An 18,937-nucleotide genomic window follows, 5' to 3' on the forward strand; every position below is an offset into this window, starting at 1 on the left:
ACTTCCAAATAGTCAACTTGGTTAACTGTTTGTGCAGTTGGTACAAATCATAATGAACAATCCCTCTGATATCAGAAAAGGTTAGCGACATTGTTGTAACAAGTTCGCAAACTTAATTCGCAGACCTCATCTATCTATATTTTCAAGTATATAACCAAATCTAAGTATGTGAAATGTGTATTTTTATATATAAATTCTGCCAGGCGCAAGACCCTGTCCTGGTTCTTACTCTTTTTAGTGGCCCTTACCTTCAAAGACTTTATATTTAGCAGCCAGTTATTAATTTTGCCTGAATCAAGTTTTTACATATACTATAAATACAAAAATGATAATTTTCTAACTCCATTGCTTCTTTTGTATTTATTAGCAATTAGTTTACTGTAAGGAATGCCTTTTCCCTTTTGTCTATCTATCTAATTATCAATATGGCGTCATGGATTCTTATTTTATTCAATGAGTTATTGTACTTAGTTGATGCTTAAATGACTCCAGATGTGCACAGTGGGCACTCCTTTAAAGTGGTTCCTGAATCTTTTATCATGTCCCCATATTTTTTAGCACTTTGTTATTTTCCAAGGGGCATTGGATCTTTTTAGTGCGGAAAGGTATTAAGAAACAGAGATGTGAGCATTAGCTGTGCTCCTTACTAATAGATTTCCTTTCTCCCTGTCAGCAAAGGAAGCTAGAAAACATACATTCACCGTCCCCCTCCCCATAACACACACACACACACACACATTTATACTGAGATTTTCCATTCTACTCCAAATTCCATAGGGTTCTTTCTCTACTACCCTTATTCCATTTGTATTTCCCTTCTGTAGTGGAAACCCTAGTTTATAAAAACATCAACATGTTTACTTAATTGTTCTGTTCCAGAATACACAAAAAGTTTCAGAATTGCTGTACCTTTATAAAAAAACAAATTTACTAAGAAGAATTCAATATGAGATTTTTTTTTCAATTTTTATTTCCTTTAGGTTAAGGATTTGTAGTTAAACTGCTTACAAAAGTTCAAAAGTTACTTAGATACATATATATTTTTAATCCTCCTTCAGTCTCCCTACCAAATTTTGAGGTCTAATTTCTACTCTTTTGTTAGCTTAAATGTCACTTTCTAATGGATGCCTTCCCAAACTCTCCGTGTTAAGTTAGGTCTGTCTTTTAAATGGTCCCATAGCATCATTTGCTTTTCATGTATAGAACTTTTCCTTTTTAATTTTTGTTGTTTTTTTACCAGCTGTCTCCCCCAATATGCTGTGAGTTTCAAAAGGATAAAGATAATGTCTCTCTTATCATCTCTTATTCCCCTCTAAACACATAGTAGATATTAAATAAGTGTCCGTTGAATAAGTGAACTATATCTAATAGTTGTTACAGAAGCTTAGAAAAAGGAGAAATTTTAAAAGGTCCTTTGTTACCTCCCTTCTTCTTCTTCTTGCTATTCCACCCTTTTCCTTTCCTCTTCCAGAGGTAGAGATGTTTTCAGTTTAGTTGACAAACATTTTTTAACATTTATTAGGTACCTAATGCATATTTCCTGGTCACTGAAATATATATCATTCATGATCTAGTGCCAAAATGTATATCATCTAATGGCTTAAGAAATCAATTGGGATTGCTCAAAGACCCCAGAAGAATTGGGACAGATGAGTTTCTACATTTATCTACCTTAAAAAGTAGATGTTCTTGTTTGACTAATGATCAGTACTTTTCTAAGTTCACTTTTGAAGGTATTTCTAAGTATGCTTTCTCTTCAGTGGTTAAATGTAAAAATAGAACTTCTCACTTGAGGAGCCTCTGAATTAGGTTCTGCATATGAGTGTGAAAATCCATTGCTGACAGGACTGCAGTGTAAATAATTGTAAATGATTTTTAATGTGGGTCTAGAGCTATGTGACTTCTAATTTGGGCCCTCCAAATGAAGACCACATGACCCGTGATTAAATTATTATTTTTCCATTATGTGTTAAAAAACAATAAAGAGGAAACAAAGCAGTTTGAACAATGGTGAGACCCTCTTTGCATGGAATTTAAATGCAGTATGAAAGAAATTAATATGAAGTGCTTTCTGTCATGTTTGCCTTCCTTTGTTTCTGCTATAGCTCAAGAATCCTGTGTCATGTGTCATGTTTCTTCATACCCTAAACCAGACCCTTTCTTGTTTCTGTTGAATTCTCAACACTCAGCTGATATAGTTCTGTTACTTCACTTTGTGTCCTGGAGAAAATGCGAGGATAATCAAATAAGGAAGAATCCAAAAGGAGTCATTGTGGTATCACGGGGAAGCATGGGCCTTTCGCCCAAAGGCCTGTCTCTGCATCTCAGCCCTACTTGCTGGAGAGCCTTGGATAAAGCTGATGTTTTATCACTAGAATGATGGTCATTTTCAGGATATTTTTTGAGGATTTAAAATTACACACAATAATATTTCTCACACTGTTCCTGGTGCATAGAGTGTATAAGTAATTTTTAGTTATTATGTATGAGCTCTTTATCTTCTCTCTATCCACAGGCAAATATTGAGCATCTGTTATGTATTCTGTGAACTAAGTGGGATATAAATTAATTATAAGATAGTCTCTAGCACATAAAAGGGCATGACAGGCAAATTAAGGAGGGCTGTACCTGGAGTTACTCTTGCCATCTAGGTGGGAGGAAAGACAGCCACAGCTGTTGATGAGATGGAAGAACACAGTTTGGCTGAGTTCTCTGGAGGATCCAAAGTGAGTATGACATATGATTCAAAAGATAGGAAGAGCCCGCAAACCCCAGCAGTGGGTGCTATTTTTAGAGGCAAGCGTGTAAAGCAAACCAGTCATAGCTTTCCACAGATACAAAGTTGATTGTCGTTGTTCTTGGCTGTGGGATAAAACACAAATCTGTGGTAGAGATGCGTGTAAAAAATCCAAGATCTTGGTGCTGCCAAGTTGGAGGTCCTCAACAAGTTTACCAAGAGAGGGTTTCAAGAAACAGAAACAAGGAAAAAGCTGGTTAGATGAGCTGGGATATAGAGCAGGGATTGAGTCCCAAGAATTAAGTAGAATGTTTTTCTTAAGGTTAGAATCAGAGAAGTGATAAGTATGATTGGATGGTGAAATAATGCAAAGAATTGGATTACCATGTCAGATACATGAATCAGAAATTTTGTCGAAGAACAAGTTTTACTAATGATTTTTGGGACAAAAGTAATTATGAGACATAGATGAAGCAGGGAGAGATCTAAATTAGTGCACCTTAGTGAGTCTTTTTTCTTTTTTCTTTTTCCTGCATCAAGATGTTCCTTGAGCCCAGATTAATATCTGAGGTCAACAATGAGGTATTCTGTTAAGTCACTTATGGAGGAAGAGCTGTTTGGGCCATGGCAACATCTCTATTTTATACTCAGATAGTTACATATAATTGATATGAAATTTTCCAGGAAGTCATGTCTGTAAATCCATAGATTCCAGGTATGGTTACCATAAACAATGGTAACAGGTATATCCTACTGTGGTTGAGGACTGTCCTACTAGCAAATACCATTAGTTCCTTTGCTAGAAGTCATTACCCTTAGCATGTTTACAAGGATATTTGACTAGGTCATCTTTTATTCCTCTCCTGGAGGTGTCCCCTGCCAATGAGAGAGAATGAATTGCAAATCTTCTATTTAGCTATTTACTTTCCAAGAGGGTGAGAACCAGAGATCTGGAATCAGGCCAAATTCCCACCTTCCTGAAATCTGCATTGCTTTCAGAGTTTGACTTAAGGACAGAACTAGCAGGTTGGAAGAATTGGAACTCGGGAAAAACTCAAGGAACTTTGTGCTTGTCTCCATACTCAGTGAACAAATACACTCCATATCATTAAGGATTAAAAAGGATTAAATGGGCATATAACAGACTAAAAGTGCCTTCAGCGTATGGCTAAGGGGAGATCAGGTGAGTTGGAGTAACCAGGACAGGCTTTGTGAGCGTCTTTGTTTTCCTTCTCTTTTAAATTAACTCTTTATCTCAGCCTGTGTGAGGGTAATTTCTGTGGTCCACTAATGGGTGAAGTTCTGTCCATTAAGTCAAGGCTCATTCAATCCAAAGTCCAAAATAGAAATATGTAACGTAAAAGAGGAATTAACTATATGAGAGGATACTGACAGGTGGGTGGTTTCTGTGTCTTGAACAGGCTTGACTGAATTCATCATTGACATATGGCCCATTGTCAAGTCTGATGACTCTCCTAGCAACATCTCACACCAGTTGGAAAAATTTTGTAGGGTGATCATGATTACTCATTCACAGTTTTGTGTGCAATATTTAACATCCAAACTAATGCAAACAGATTAATTTCTGTCTATGATTATAATTGAGGTTTCTTGCATATTCAGTCTTTGCCTATAATTAATAGCTGAACGAGAACTAGGATCCTGCAATATGTTTTCATAAAGAGGTACAGAAAGAGAGGAAATTAGGCAAGACAAAGTTGATCATATCATTAACTATAACTAATAACAATGACTGCCATGAGGCTGGCTGGCTTTGCATTTTCCAACATGATGGGCTGTGCTGGTACACTGTACCCAGACACTGAGCAGAACTTTTAAGGATGGGCCATAGGATACTGAGAGCTGATAATATCAAGGCAGAGGAAGTGTGCAAGGAAGGACTCTACAGCTTCTCTGAGTTTTCAGGTAAATTATGTGAGCAGTGAATCATCATTACCTTGAACATTTCATCTACTGTTGTCTTGAAGTATTATTTAAATATGTTTTCTACATTTCCATGCTTTTGTTTTTCTTGCTAACTGTATTTTTAGTTTCTAAGGGCACAACCAGGTGCTCAATACATGTTTTGTGATTTAATTTTCAGACCTAAGGGGCTTTGGGAAAATATTTTTAAAATTAGTCTCTGTGGTACCCTATCTCTGCTGAGGCACCTATAAGAATCTGTAAAGACAGGCCAAGTCCATTTATAACAGAAAATTTACGTTTTCTATTGGTGGATTTTTATTATTTCCAGCTTCATTTTAAGAGCCTATACAACAGCTCAGGAGTAACACTAGGCTTAAAGAGAAAAAAAAAAGAAAAAAAAAAAAAGAAAGAACATTGTACACCATCAAAGGAGAATTCAATTGGAATGAAATAAAAGTCTTGAATATAGTTTGAAATGAATTTTAAGAGAAATGGTTGAAAATTTTACAACCTCTTAATAAGCTTTAATTTTTTTATTCCTAATCTATTATTGTATTGCCAAGAAAATTTTAGGTTCTTCACTAATATTACAAATGCTCTATCAGTCAGGTATCAATCAGTAAAACAGATGCTATTTCAAGTATACTGGGGTCTCAAAGTGGATGAGTCTCTGGAGTTTGTCCAGAAGCCTCTGGTAGCCTTCTGCCTCTGCTCACAGCACCAGCAGAGGCTACTGGCTTCTTCTCTTCCATTTTTATAATCTAGCCTAAGAGCTTCTCATCTTCAGACTCTGGCTCAGTTAGATTGTTAGGGATTCTGGGAAATGTAGTTTTGATGTCTCTGTGATGCAGAGAAGATGTAGAAAGGGCAGGGCAGTGGTGCCCAGTAGACCACAGATCATCTTGCACACTACCCGTTCAACATTTAAATATTTTTAAAACAGTTGTAATACACAATTGGTATATTAATATATACATATTTGCCTCCTATATACAATGAACTTCCTCTTCAGATAGAAACCAGGCATTTTTAGATATATTCAGGGAAGTTCAAAATGACCTTAAGTCTCATAGTTGGGGAGTAGCACTCTGGGGAAAAACTTATATTTCTCTTTATCACCGAAGCTGGTGCTGATACAATGGAACACTACAGCAGGACAGTCTTTGCTTTTGCTTTATTCTCTGAAAGTTCTATGAATGATCGTGAACTAACTTTTTTTGTTAGCACAGGCATGACTGCAGGACAATAATGGAGGAGCTGTCTGTATTATCTTTGCTTTGTTAGGAGAAAGTGTGAGAATGATGGCTATAAAAGACACTTACTACAATGAACAATGTCGTTGCTGAGTCAAGGATTTTTACAAAATAAAATTTGTAGTTGATTTGTAAACTCAAGTTGTTTTAGCAATATGCTTATTGTTATAAATATAATTATTAATTGTAATAAATTATTAATTGCAATAAATATATTATTAATCTTTCTTTATGCCCGGCCAAGTGCTTTATGTGTGCAATTAAAAAAAAAAAAAGCTATGATCTGCATTAAGCATTAATAGTTTCATGTTATAGATAAGGACATTGAAGGTTCATATCGCAGACAGTAAGTGACACAGCCAGGAACTGAACCTACAGACCCCTGCTTTTAACCAATTGCATGAGCATTTATAGTTAAGAGGAACCTTAGGAAGAGCTAGTCTAAACTGTGGATTTTATACTTCAGTAAATTAAAACCTGAAGAGCTAAATCACCTTGCCTTTGGTTGTACTGCTAACGGTGGCGTTGTTACTATGACCCAGGAACAATAGCCAGGCCAGGCTACCCTCCGACAGGAGAGGGTAACTGGAAGCTCGTGCCTGATTTCTCTTGGACTCTGGCTTATGCATCTTTTGCGTTTGCTAATTGTAACCTGCATCTTTTCACTGTAATTGTAATAAATTGAAACTATAAATATAACTAACAGCTTTTCTGAGCTCTGTGAGTCCTTCCAGGGAATCATTGAACTGAGGGTAGTCTTGGGGTCTCCTGAAACCCAAGGTGAATAAATTTAAACAGAAAATAATTTTCAATAGAATTATGAAACAATAAATGTCATAATAATATATCAAACATTTGTTGAATGTTACCATTAACAAAAATTTCCCATAATTTACTCTGTTTGTTATAGGAATTCAGAAGGAGTGAGAATCACTTCAAATTATAGAGGTTGAACAATGTGTTATGGAAGAAGAATCAAGATATTGAGCTGGATCTCAAGGGCTCAGGAGAGGAGAGAAGACAGAACAGGGTAAGGAAAATGCAATCCAGGGTCGGGGGCAGTAAATAGAACAATGGCTGAAGTATGAATTTGAGAAAGTTAAGTAAAGAGTTAAGACTGGAAATGTAGGCTGGACCTAAATTGTAGGGTTTTATTTTTTTTTAAATTTTCAATTACAGTCAACACTATTATACTAGTTTCAGGTGTACAGCATAGTGGTTAGATATTTATTTATTTGTTTGTTTAATTGGGGAAGGGGAACAGGACTTTATTGGGGAACAATGCATACTTCCAGGACTTTTTTCCAAGTCAAAGTGTCACCCTTTCAGTCTCAGTTGTGGAGGGTGCCATTCAGCTTCAAGTTGTTGTCCTTTCAGTCTTAGTTGTGGAGGGCGCAGCTCAGCTCCAGGTCCAGTTGTCGTTGCTAGTTGCAGGGGGCGCAGCCCACCATCCCTTTCGGGAGTCGAAGCAGCAACCTTGTGGTTGAGAGCCCACTGGCTCATGTGGGAATCCAACCGGCAGCCTTCGGAGTTAAGAGCATGGAGCTCTAACTGCCTGAGCCTCCGTCCGGGCCCTGAAGGGTTTTTTTTTTTTTTTTTTTTTTTTTTTTTTTTTTTTATTAAATTTATTGGGGTGACAATTGTTAGTAAAATTACACAGATCCCAGGCGCGCAACTCTGCATCACATCATCCACAAATCACACTGTGTGTTCACCACCCAGAGTCAGCTCCCCCTCCATCACCATACATTTGATCCCCCTCACCCTCATCCCCCACGCCCCAACCCCTTTACCTTCTGGTAACCACCAAATTACGTTCCCCAGATTAATTTTCAAGCCCATGGCCATCCTATGGTCACCGATTGCCCTCCAATCCCCTTACCCTCCCCCCCACCCCCCACCCCTCCCGCCCATTTAGCAACCCTCAGTTTTTCCTCATTGAAGGGTTTTAATATTGCTGTTGATTACGATAAAACTAAAAGCTAAACTTTCAGTAAATTAAGCTGATCAAATTCCGGAAAGTTTCTGGGTAAAGAGGGTCCCTTATAGGGGGTTTCCATGTACTGCTAAATTCTAATCTTAAAGTGAATCTTACTGCCAGAAAAAGACGTCACTATAGTAATAACCTAGTGGGGTTCTACATGTATCCTCTTACAATGATGTCCACATCAAATTTCACAATTTATAACTAAAAAATTGAGTTGTCTTCAGCCATAAATTGTAAGCCCTACCTGTCATCTGAGAATCCAGCTGTATGCTTTTTGGATTATTGTAACAAAGATTTTGCAATCAGAATTTAGCTCACAATTTTGGTAATGATTCATGATGCAAAACTGTCTCCAGCTCAACTTCCCTGTGGGTTCACAGGTCTTAAGGCCCCCCAAACTGCTGTTGTCAGGAAGACACACTGGTATTTTGTTGTTATTCACTGACTGCCCTAAATACATGCCATTTTCTTTGGAAGTCAGTTGTGGGGGCTAAGGTTAGAATGGGTGGGATTTATAGGAGAAGATGTCAGATTTATGGATTACAGAAAGGAATGAAACTTCATGTAGGTGTTAAAGGTTGTAACTGTAGGCAGGCTGTCCCAAAGCTTTATTTCTATAACAAAATAATAGTCAACCAGCCCATTTCCTTTGCCCCTAGCTATATAAGAATGGTTTGTTTTTATTTCAAGTACTATATGTTTCTTCCATAAGAGTGGGAAATGGAGGTACTTTATATTTGAGGGGCCTTAGTTTGGTTCAATGCAAAATTCTGACCCTCCAGCCACATAATTGTACAGACTGATTTTCTCATAGCTACATACTCCTTCACATTTAAAAAAATTACTATCTATACTTAAATTATGTGAAAAATTTTCCAGTTTTTTCTTAGTATCTATTATACATGAGCTTGCAGTATGACTGAAATGGAATCATTTATTCCTCTTTCTCCAAAATTGTATGCTTTCCATGTATTCTTTATTTCTATGCTACAAGAATCCACCCAGACTTAGAAGTTGAACCTGAAATAATTCTGACTTTTCCCACTTCTCCACTCTTTACTTATACCTGGCTAACTTACTGCCTGAAAACTTCACCATCTTCTCTACCTTTTTTTCTCTTCCTATTACTATTTCTTAGTTTAGGCCACCATTATTTTTCACATGAATTGTGGAAATAACTTGTTGGCTGGCCCCTCTGTTTCTCAATTTCTATTGCCTAATTCATTATCTTTTTGAAAATTTGTCATGAAACGTTGTACTAAATTTTCAGAATACAGAGAAAGTGACACATGATGGTCAGGGAAGATATTTCCTGCCACTTTCTCTCTCCTCCCTATCCTGTTCAATCCTGGAATGGAGCTAGGGAGTGGGGAGGAGGTAGAATGAGGCAAGAAAGAAGCCAACTATACCTTCTCCTCCCCTCAAACAGGCTTGCGCTATGGTGAGAGCAAAACTTTAACTGGAACATTTTGGGATGGAGAAGGGAACTCGATATAGACATGTTAATTTTGAGATGTCTGTGGGGCATTTGGGTGGAGATGATAAAGAAATAGGTGCTTGGATTTATGAACTTAAAATTTAAGGCTAAAGGGTTACCACTCTCATCACTTGTATTCAGCATAATACTGAAAGTCCTAGCTAGAGCATTAGGCAAAGAAAATAAAAAAGGCATCCAAATAGGAACAAAGAAGTTAAATTGTCTCTATTTTCAGATAACATGATCTTATATATAGATCTAAAGACTACTTGCCACCCCCCAAAAAACTTCTAAAACTAATAAACAAATTTAGTAAAGTCACAGGATATGAAGTCAACATGAAAAAATCAGTTGTATTTCTATACACTAACAGAAAACTATCTGGAAAAGAAATAAAGAAAACAATCCCATTTATATTAGGTTGGTGCAAAAGTAATTGTGTTTAAAATGTTGAAAATAATTGCAAAAACCACAATTACTTTTGCACCAACCTAATAACATCAAAAACAATAAAATACTTAGGAATAAATTTAACCAAGAAAATTAAAGATTTCTACACTGAAAACTTTAAGGCATAATGAAAGAAATTGAGGAAGACACAAATAAATGGAAAAATAACAAATGTTCAAGTATTGGAAAAAATAATATTATTAAAATGTTCAATTTACCAAAAGCCATCTACAGAGTCAATGCAACGCCTATCAAAATTCCAGTGGCAGTTTCCATGAAAAACAATCCTAACTTCCACAAAAGGTACCAAATAGTCAAAGCAATCTTGAGAAAAAAGTACCAAGTTTGTAGGTAGGGTATCATGCTTCCTGATTTCAAACTATATTACACAGCATAGTAATCAAAACAGTATGGTACTGTCTTAGAAACAGACACATCAACCAATGGAATAGAATAAAGAACCCAGATATGAATTTGCGCATATACAGTCAGCAAATTTTTGACAAGGATGCCAAAAACACACAATGAGGAAAGGAGAGTCTCTTCAATAAACAGGACAGACACAGGGAAAAGAATGAAACTGAACCACTATCTTATACCATGTACAAAAATTAACTCAAAATGCATTCAAAACTTAAGTGGAAGACCTGAAACAATAAAACTAGAAGAAAATATAGTGAAAAAGCTTCTTGATGTTCATCTTAACAATGATCTTTTTGGATATGACACCAAAAGCAAAGGCAACAAAAGCAAAAAAAAAAAAAACAAAAAAGGACTACATCAAAGGAAACCTTAAACAAAATGAAAAGCCAACCTGCCAAATGGGAAAAATATATTTGCAAACTATATATCTAACATGGGGTTAATATCCAAAACATGTTAATAACTTATGTAACTCAAAAGCAAAAAAACAAGTAATCCAATTTAAAAATGGGTTAAGGATCTAAATAGAGATTTTTTTTTTCAAACAAGGAAACAAGATATAGGAAAGGCCAACAGATACATGAAAAGGTAACCAACATCACTAATCATCAGGGTAATGCAAATCAAAACCACAATGAGGTACCACCTCACACATGTTAAAAGAGCTATTATCAAAAACATAGGAGATAAATGTTGGCGAGGATTTGGAGAAGAGGGAATCCTTGTGTACTGTTGGTGAGAATGTAAATTGATGCAGCTATTATGGAAAACAAGAGAGAACTTCCTCAAAAAAATAAAAATGGGGAACTACCACATGATCTAGCAATTCTACTTCTGGGCATATAATCAAAGGAAACAAAATCATTATCTCAAAGAGATATCTGCACCCCACGTTTATTGCAGCATTATTCACAATAGCCACGAAACATCCGAAATGTCTGTCAACAGATGAATGGGTAAAGACAATGTAATAATGAAATACTATTCCATTATTATGTATTCCAATAATGGAATACATATTCCAGGAGCAAAAAGAAGGAAATCCTGCTATTTGTGACAGCATGGATGAAACTCGAAGGCATTATGCTAAATAAAATAAGCCGGACAAAGAATGACATATGCTGTAGGATCTCACTTACATGTGGCATCTAAAAAATTGACTAGAAACAGAGAGTAGAATGACAGTTGCCATGGGCTAGGGGTAGTGGGAAATAGGCTGGTGTTGATCAAAAGGTACAAACTTCGAGTTATAAGATGAATACGTTCTCGGGATCTAGTATACAGCATGCTAATTATAGTTAATACTACTATACTGTATACTTGAAATTTACTAAGAGAGTAAATCTTAAATGTTCTCACCACACACACAAAAGGTAGCTATGTGAGGTGATGGATGTGTTAAAGAACTGTTGTGGTATTCATTTCACAATGTATGTAATATATCAAATCATATCGTATACCTTAAATATATACAATTTTATTTTTCATTTGTATTTCAGTAAATTTGGTGAAAGTGTAAGTAAAAGAGAAAAGAAAATTCCTCCTCCCTCAAAAAATAAATAAAATAAAGTAAAATTTAAGATTTGGGAGTCCTCAGAATATTAGTGATATCAAAAACCACGAGGCTAGATGAGATTCTGAGGGAGTGAGTATAAGTAGAAAAAAAAATGAGAGGCTCAAAGACTGAGATTTGCAGACTTCCAATGCTTAGATGAAGGGTTGAAGGGGAGAAAACACAGAGGAAATATAGAAGTACTTCCAGAGACGTGGAAGAAAAACCAGGCTGGTGTGGTGTCCTGAAAGCCAAGTGAAGAATATTTCTCAAGGAGGTAAACTGATGGCCTCTGTGAAATCGTGGTGATGGGGAAGGAAGATGAAGGTTGAGAACTAACCATTGTATTTAGCAACATGAAGGTTGTTGGTCACCTTTCAATTTCAGTGAAGTCGTGGGGGCAAGTGTCCATTTTGAATGGACTCTAGAGAGAACAGGAGGAGAGTTGCTGAGGGCAGCCAGTATAGACAAGGAGGGGAATTTTGCTCTAAAAGAGAATGGCATGGTTGCTGGAAGTGGATTCTATGAGGATTTTTTAAAGACGAAAGATGTTTACATGCCACTGAGAAAGAAAAATTGATGACACTGGAGAGACAGGAGAGAGACTGAAGCAAAATTCTTGAGTAAGCAAGAGGGTTTGTTTCTGGTGCACAAGTAGAGGGGTTGGATTTATCTAAGAGCATGGACAGTTCTTCCAAATTAACCAGAGAGAAGGCCAAAGTATTCAGGCACAAATGTTGATAGATGGGTAGATGTAGTGGTGGGAGCTTGTGTAGTTCTCTTCTGATTTTTTCAGTTTTCTCGGGAAAATAGAAACAAGATCATCAGCTGGGAGTGAAGTATTGAAAACTTTGAAAAGCCTCCTTCTCATCAACCTATCTAAGATTCAGCGCCCTTAGCACAGATTACTAGCATACTTTGTATTTTGCTTATTTATTTTGTGGATTATCTATATCCCCATCAGAATGTGAGCTGCATGACAATAAGATTTTCTGTCTGACATTTAATATTGTTTTATATTAGTTTCAGGTGTACAGCATAGTGAGTAGGCATTTATATAATTTAAGCAATGGTCCCCCTGACTAATCTAGTACCCACTTTGCACTATACATAGTTATTATAATATTGTTGACTATGTTTCCTATGCTGTACTTTATATCCCCATGACTATTGAAAAAAATTTAAAATGAGTGACAAAGGTGAAGGAATAAGATGTTCAGATTTCCAGGTATAAAACAAATAAGTCATGGGGATGTGAGATACAGCATGGGGAATATAGTCAATAATATTGTGATAATGTGTTATAGTGTCAGATGGTCGCTGGACTTATGGTGATCACTTCTTTAGGTACATAAATGTAGACTACCTATGGTGTACCCCTGAAACTAATATAATATTGTATGTTAGATATATTTTAATAAAAATCTTTTAAAAATAAAATAAAATCATAATGCTTTACATGGAAAAAAAGATTTTCTGTTTGATTTATTTTACTGCTATAACTGCAGAATCTAGAACACTGCCAGATAAATAGGTATTCAGTAAATATTTGTTAAATTAATTAATGGAAGGATTTTTTGATTATTAGATTGGAGTAGACTGGCTTTTTAATACAAATAGAAAGGTAATATCCGTATATGATATAAGAGTCACTGAAAAGCTAGGGAATTTGGGGACATATCATCCTAATAGTGGGGAAAACCAGACTGCTGAGTGGTTTGAAGAAAAGTAAGATTGGTTTCTACTGGCATTCTCCTGAGTCCAGCTCATTCAATAAATTGGTTATAATATTTTATATGTTTCAAGAAAAGGAGCATCTTCACTTACCTGAATGCTTTCCAAAACTTGGACAAAAGAGTTTTAGACTGCTTGTGGGTTAGACAATTATGAATATTGGGTCTCCTTCTTTTTCCCAACTTGTAACAAAAGCTTCAGTTTCAGCAGCTGACAGTATGACTAATTATAGGACCAGTGGCTAAATGGAAATGATCCTAATAAAACATTAAAATCCATGGTTATGTGGCGTACTTTTAGGACTCCATATGCTTCTCTGCCAAAATCCAGCCCATACTGCAGTAACTAATTTATACACTCACATATTTTGAACATAGCTGTGTCAATAATAGTTTCCTTACATAAAATTATTCAAAAAAGAAAGGCATAAAGTAAAAAGACATTCAGGGGATATATGAAATGGATTCAGAGACAGAAATGCTTGTCATATGTTAATGTGTGACCACACATTCATCTTTTAAAATAAGTGTCACCTTTTTGTTGGCGGTGTGCTATCATGAATCAATAGAAAGAGAGCTAGGCCAGGAAATCAAACAGACTCAAATTTGAATCTTCATCAGTCAGGATGCATCATGAACAGAGAAACCAATTCGGGTCTGATCTTATCTGTTTTTATTTCCTTCTTTCCTTCCTTCCTTCTTTCCTTCCTTCCTTCTTTCCTTCCTCCCTCCCTCCCCTTCCTTCCTTCCTTCCTTCCTTCCTTCCTTCCTTCCTTCCTTCCTTCCTTCCTTCCTTCCTTCCTTCCTTCCTTCCTTCCTTCCTTCCGTCTCCTTCTCTCCTCCTCTCCTCTCTCCCCCCCCCCCTCTTTTACGCTAGAGAGTTTTAATGCAGAAAATTGTTTACACAGTTGATGAAAGTGCTGAGCTGCTGGGAAAGAGGCTGCAGTGGGCAAATCAGAAATTAGCAAGAACAAGACAGCAATGAAAACCACTAAAGCTAAGGTTGTTGTGAGGAGATGGATTGTCAGAGTCCCAAGTTGAGACCTTCTCATGGGCTCTAGAACACCCATTAAACCTGGAGCCAAGAAGAAGCTGGAGCTGCTTCTGGAAAGTTTAGCTCAAGCACAGCAACAGAGGGAGGAGTATCTGGTCTTATTTTCTGTAGCCTCCCAGTCTCCAACAAGTCCCCCACCGTTCGGCCAAATATATCATATCTGGAAGCCAGAAAAAAGGAGCCTGGAATTGTGGTTTCCTCCAATAGAAAACCAGGCAAAGAGAGGGCAGAGAATGTATCTGAGAGCAAAGAAATAGCTCAGAAACTCTGTTCAATCTTTTATTAGCTATGAGTCCTTGAGTGATTGCTTTTTAACATTTAGCGACTCAGTTTCATCATCTGCAATATGAGAAGAGGGATACCGACCTCACAGGAGTTTTGTGATTCCAAATGTAATAGTTTAAATACAGTATCTGGTTCACAGTGGGAGCTCCAGACATCTTTTTCCCCTTTTAGAAATATTCTTCAAAGCATTATTTTTCGAGAAAGATGAAGAAACTAATAATTGTGAAGATAATTTAGCTGCCAAATCTTATCTTTGGCTATGCTTTAATTTTAGTCATTTTCCTCAGAAGAAGCACGCAATCTAGAGCTGACTGAAAGGGGCTCACAGTTATCTGGAATTGTTTCCTTGAAATCTCGGTCACTTCCAAGTGGTCCTGACAAGATAGTGTTTGTAGTAATGGCCAGAAAAATCAATTAGCAAGTATTTCTAGAAGAGATGAAAGTCAATAGCCCTTAATCTTTGCTGCTAAAACAGGATGTTGTAATTTTTCATAGATCTTGAAAGAGGGTTTTTAAAAGCTACACTAAAATCTTAGGGGAGACCTGTCTCTTGACAATAAAACTCACTCTCAGGGTTAAGAAATGTGCTCACAAAAGTATGCATGAGGAAACACAATAAAACTTCATTATTTAGTTTGTCCTCATGTGATATTGGGCTGAATTGGTCTTGGGAAGATTTAAGTTCCTGCTGAAAGATCTAATTAATTCCATTCATCAAGCTCTTACTCAGCCCCTTTAGTTGCTTCGGATCCAGGGCTGGGCTCAGGACAAAAACTCATAGCACTTGTGACATCGTCCCTGCTTTCAAGGCATTCCTTGTCTGGTAGGCTTTCCCCTGATGCAAAGGTTTGTGTAAATTATGCTTCAGGGAGCAAAACAGGCTGTGAATTCTTATTTTGCTTAGAGTGTTATTTAATTTCACTAGAATGAACAAGAATTTAGTAGCAGTAAGTCCTGGAATCACAATAAGACTTTGTAATACACCAGAGTGATTTTGGACAAGCCAACTTGTGTATAGTCTCTGCTCTGTAGTATTTCCCTGGCAGTTAGCTAAGGAAATGATTTTAAAATGTGTTCTGTGTTTTAGAATTATTAATAACCAAGCATGCCCTATCCAGAGTTTACCTGAATTTAAAAGGGTTGTCTTTCATGTTTTTAGCTTATATGTAAGAAAACACAGTTGGGGAAAGGGAAGGATCAGTTTTCTCTTGATAGGCAGATCATTACAGGAATTTAGGAATGGGAGCTATATGGAAAAAGAAAAAATTTTTCCTAACATCATTCCTTAGAGGCACCACTGCTATCTTTTCAGTACATTTTTTCCCTTTAATCTTTTAATAATTGACAGTTTTCTTTATGTAATTGAAATGATACTGTATATGCATATGCATTTTTTATCTCACTTTTGGGGTAACTTTATATTATAAGCATATTTCCATATCATTAAACACACTATAAAGCACCATGTTCCATTGTAGAGATGTATCACAATTATCTAAGGGGATTAAATTATTGCTTTAGTGTCAAGCCTTTGCTTAAATTCCATTTTCTTTATTATACATAACATTGTAAATATGTGTTAGTACATAAATATATACCCACATTGCTAGATTGTTTCCTGAGAAGAGACATCTAGTGATATATTATAGGTTCAAAGTTTATAAACGTTTCTAAAGCACTTGATAAGGAGTAACAAACTTCACCAATAGCCTGGGTATTATAATTTTTTTATTTATTTTAACTTTAAGAAAGAAAATAATGTATATTTCAATTTTTGGTTGTTTAAATCATAATGAAATTGGGGATTTTCTAATATGCTTTTTGGCCATTTGAATTTCTTCTTTGGCAAATTACTTATGAAAGAGCAAACTTTGTTTTCAGTTCCATTCAGTAGTTATTCTTTATTGTTTTTCATGCTCCACATGTTGGAACAACAGGAGTTGGGGCTATAAGTGATGCATAAAATATCCCTATATTCAAGGAATTCTAAATATCAAAGGAGAGAAAGAAAAATATAGTGTCATAAGATCAACAGTGGAAACAGAAACGGTTTGCAGTTATAATAGAAGATGGAGTGATTCATCTTTGAGTCTGAGGAAGTTTTTCAAGGACTAATAGAGAATTTCCCGACAGATAATTAAGGGAAAGGCTTTTCAGTGCAGAGTTAACAGCATGCACAAAGTCTGGAAGTTTGGAGGAGCAATAGTCTGGAACTAGGCATAGTTAGCAAACTCTAGAGGATAAAATGAGTTAGGGGAGGATGGAGTGGGAAAGGACGAATGTGGAAAGATGAAGTTTACTAGAAGCAGATCCTCAGTCTATGCTGAGCATATGATTTGACCCTGAAAGTGATATGTAGCCTCTGAATTCTCATAACTTTTTATCTCATAACTTATGATTTCATAGCTAAATAAGTAGATAGCACTGTAAGCTCTTTAAATCTAATCTGTAAACTAGAACAATCTGTTTACATTTTGTTATGTCAAACATGCTATGGAAAAAACAAAACTGATTATGTGATGTTACCTTGGAGACATGAAAATTATTTTAGGAAGGCGACTGACTGCCTTGTTCAAAGCTCATCCCACCCGGGCTCAATTATTTCCTTGATATCACACACATCCTTTGTCTACCTCGTTCTGGGAAACTGCCACTTTTCATGCCACAGTACAATTACATGTATTTTAACATTGTCAAACAATTTTCATTTTACACAAATTTGACATCCATGCTTTTACCAAGCCATTGTGCGACCTTTCATTTAGGGATGTAATGAAGTTATACTTCCCTTTTTATATGTTAAGGCTTAACCATGCAGATGTTAATTTGACAGCTAACCATCACCTTCCTCCTGAAGGTCAAGGAGTTCCAGCTAGCCTGAGGCCAAACTATGTAGGGATCCTCTCTTCTGCTCTAATTCTGTCAGCACTGCAAACACAATTATATTTGGCAGGTGAGCACTGCATGGCAGAAGGGAATGATTTAAATAACCGCTAAATAATTATTTAAATAACAACAATGTATCTCTTGAAAATAAACTTATTTATTGAAGTACTAAATATATTATATATAACATATATAATATATATACTATATATGTAACTCATAAGTATATAGCTAGATGAGTTATTGCAAATTAAGCACCCCATGTAATCACCACCAGGTCGCAAAATAAAATATTACCAGCAGCCCAGAAGCTTCACCATACCTCTCATACCCGGTCATACCACGTCAATCATTATCCTAATTTCTAACACCATACATGACGTTTTTCCCATTTGGATTCTTTTTAACATTATTGTTGTTTTGTGTCTGGCTTTTCCCTCTCAACATAATATTAGTACAATCTAAACATGTTATTGTAAATATACCACAATTTCTAATTTTACTTTATTTTTTATAGACTTCAGTTTAGAGCTATTGCAAATAATGCTGCTATAGACATACATGATTTTTGATCTACATTTCTGTTGGATATAAATCTGGGAGTGGAATTGCTGGTCATACAGTGTGCTTATATTCATAATATACAAATAGATACTACCAATAGCATCCCAACATGGTTGTACCGTTTTTGTTCTTATCAGCATTGTATGTATATGCACTTCATTCTCACCAACACATATTATTATCAGTTAGTCCTTTTAATTTTAGCCCTTCTGGAAGATGTGTGATGCTATCTTATTTAGTTTTAATTTACCATTCTCTGATGTCTAATTAAGTTGAACATCTTTTGGTGCACTTATGGTTTCTTTGTATCTGAGGTCTGACAATTCAATTCACAAACTTGTTGCAACGATGTTGCTAACCTTTTTTGGTATCAGAGGGATTATTCATTATGAATTTGTACCGACTGGACAGTTAACCAAGTTTACTATTTGGAAGTGCTGAAAAGGCTGAGTGAAAAAGTTAGACGAAAATGACCTGAAATTTTCGCCAACAATTCATGGCTCTTGCGTCACGACAATGTACCGGCTCACACGGCACTGTCTGTGAGGGAGTTTTTAGCCAGTAGACAAATAACTGTATTGGAACACCCTCCCTACTCACCTGATCTGGC

The sequence above is a fragment of the Rhinolophus ferrumequinum genome, chromosome 2 (assembly GCF_004115265.2).
Source record: "Rhinolophus ferrumequinum isolate MPI-CBG mRhiFer1 chromosome 2, mRhiFer1_v1.p, whole genome shotgun sequence".
Lineage (NCBI taxonomy): Eukaryota > Metazoa > Chordata > Mammalia > Chiroptera > Rhinolophidae > Rhinolophus > Rhinolophus ferrumequinum.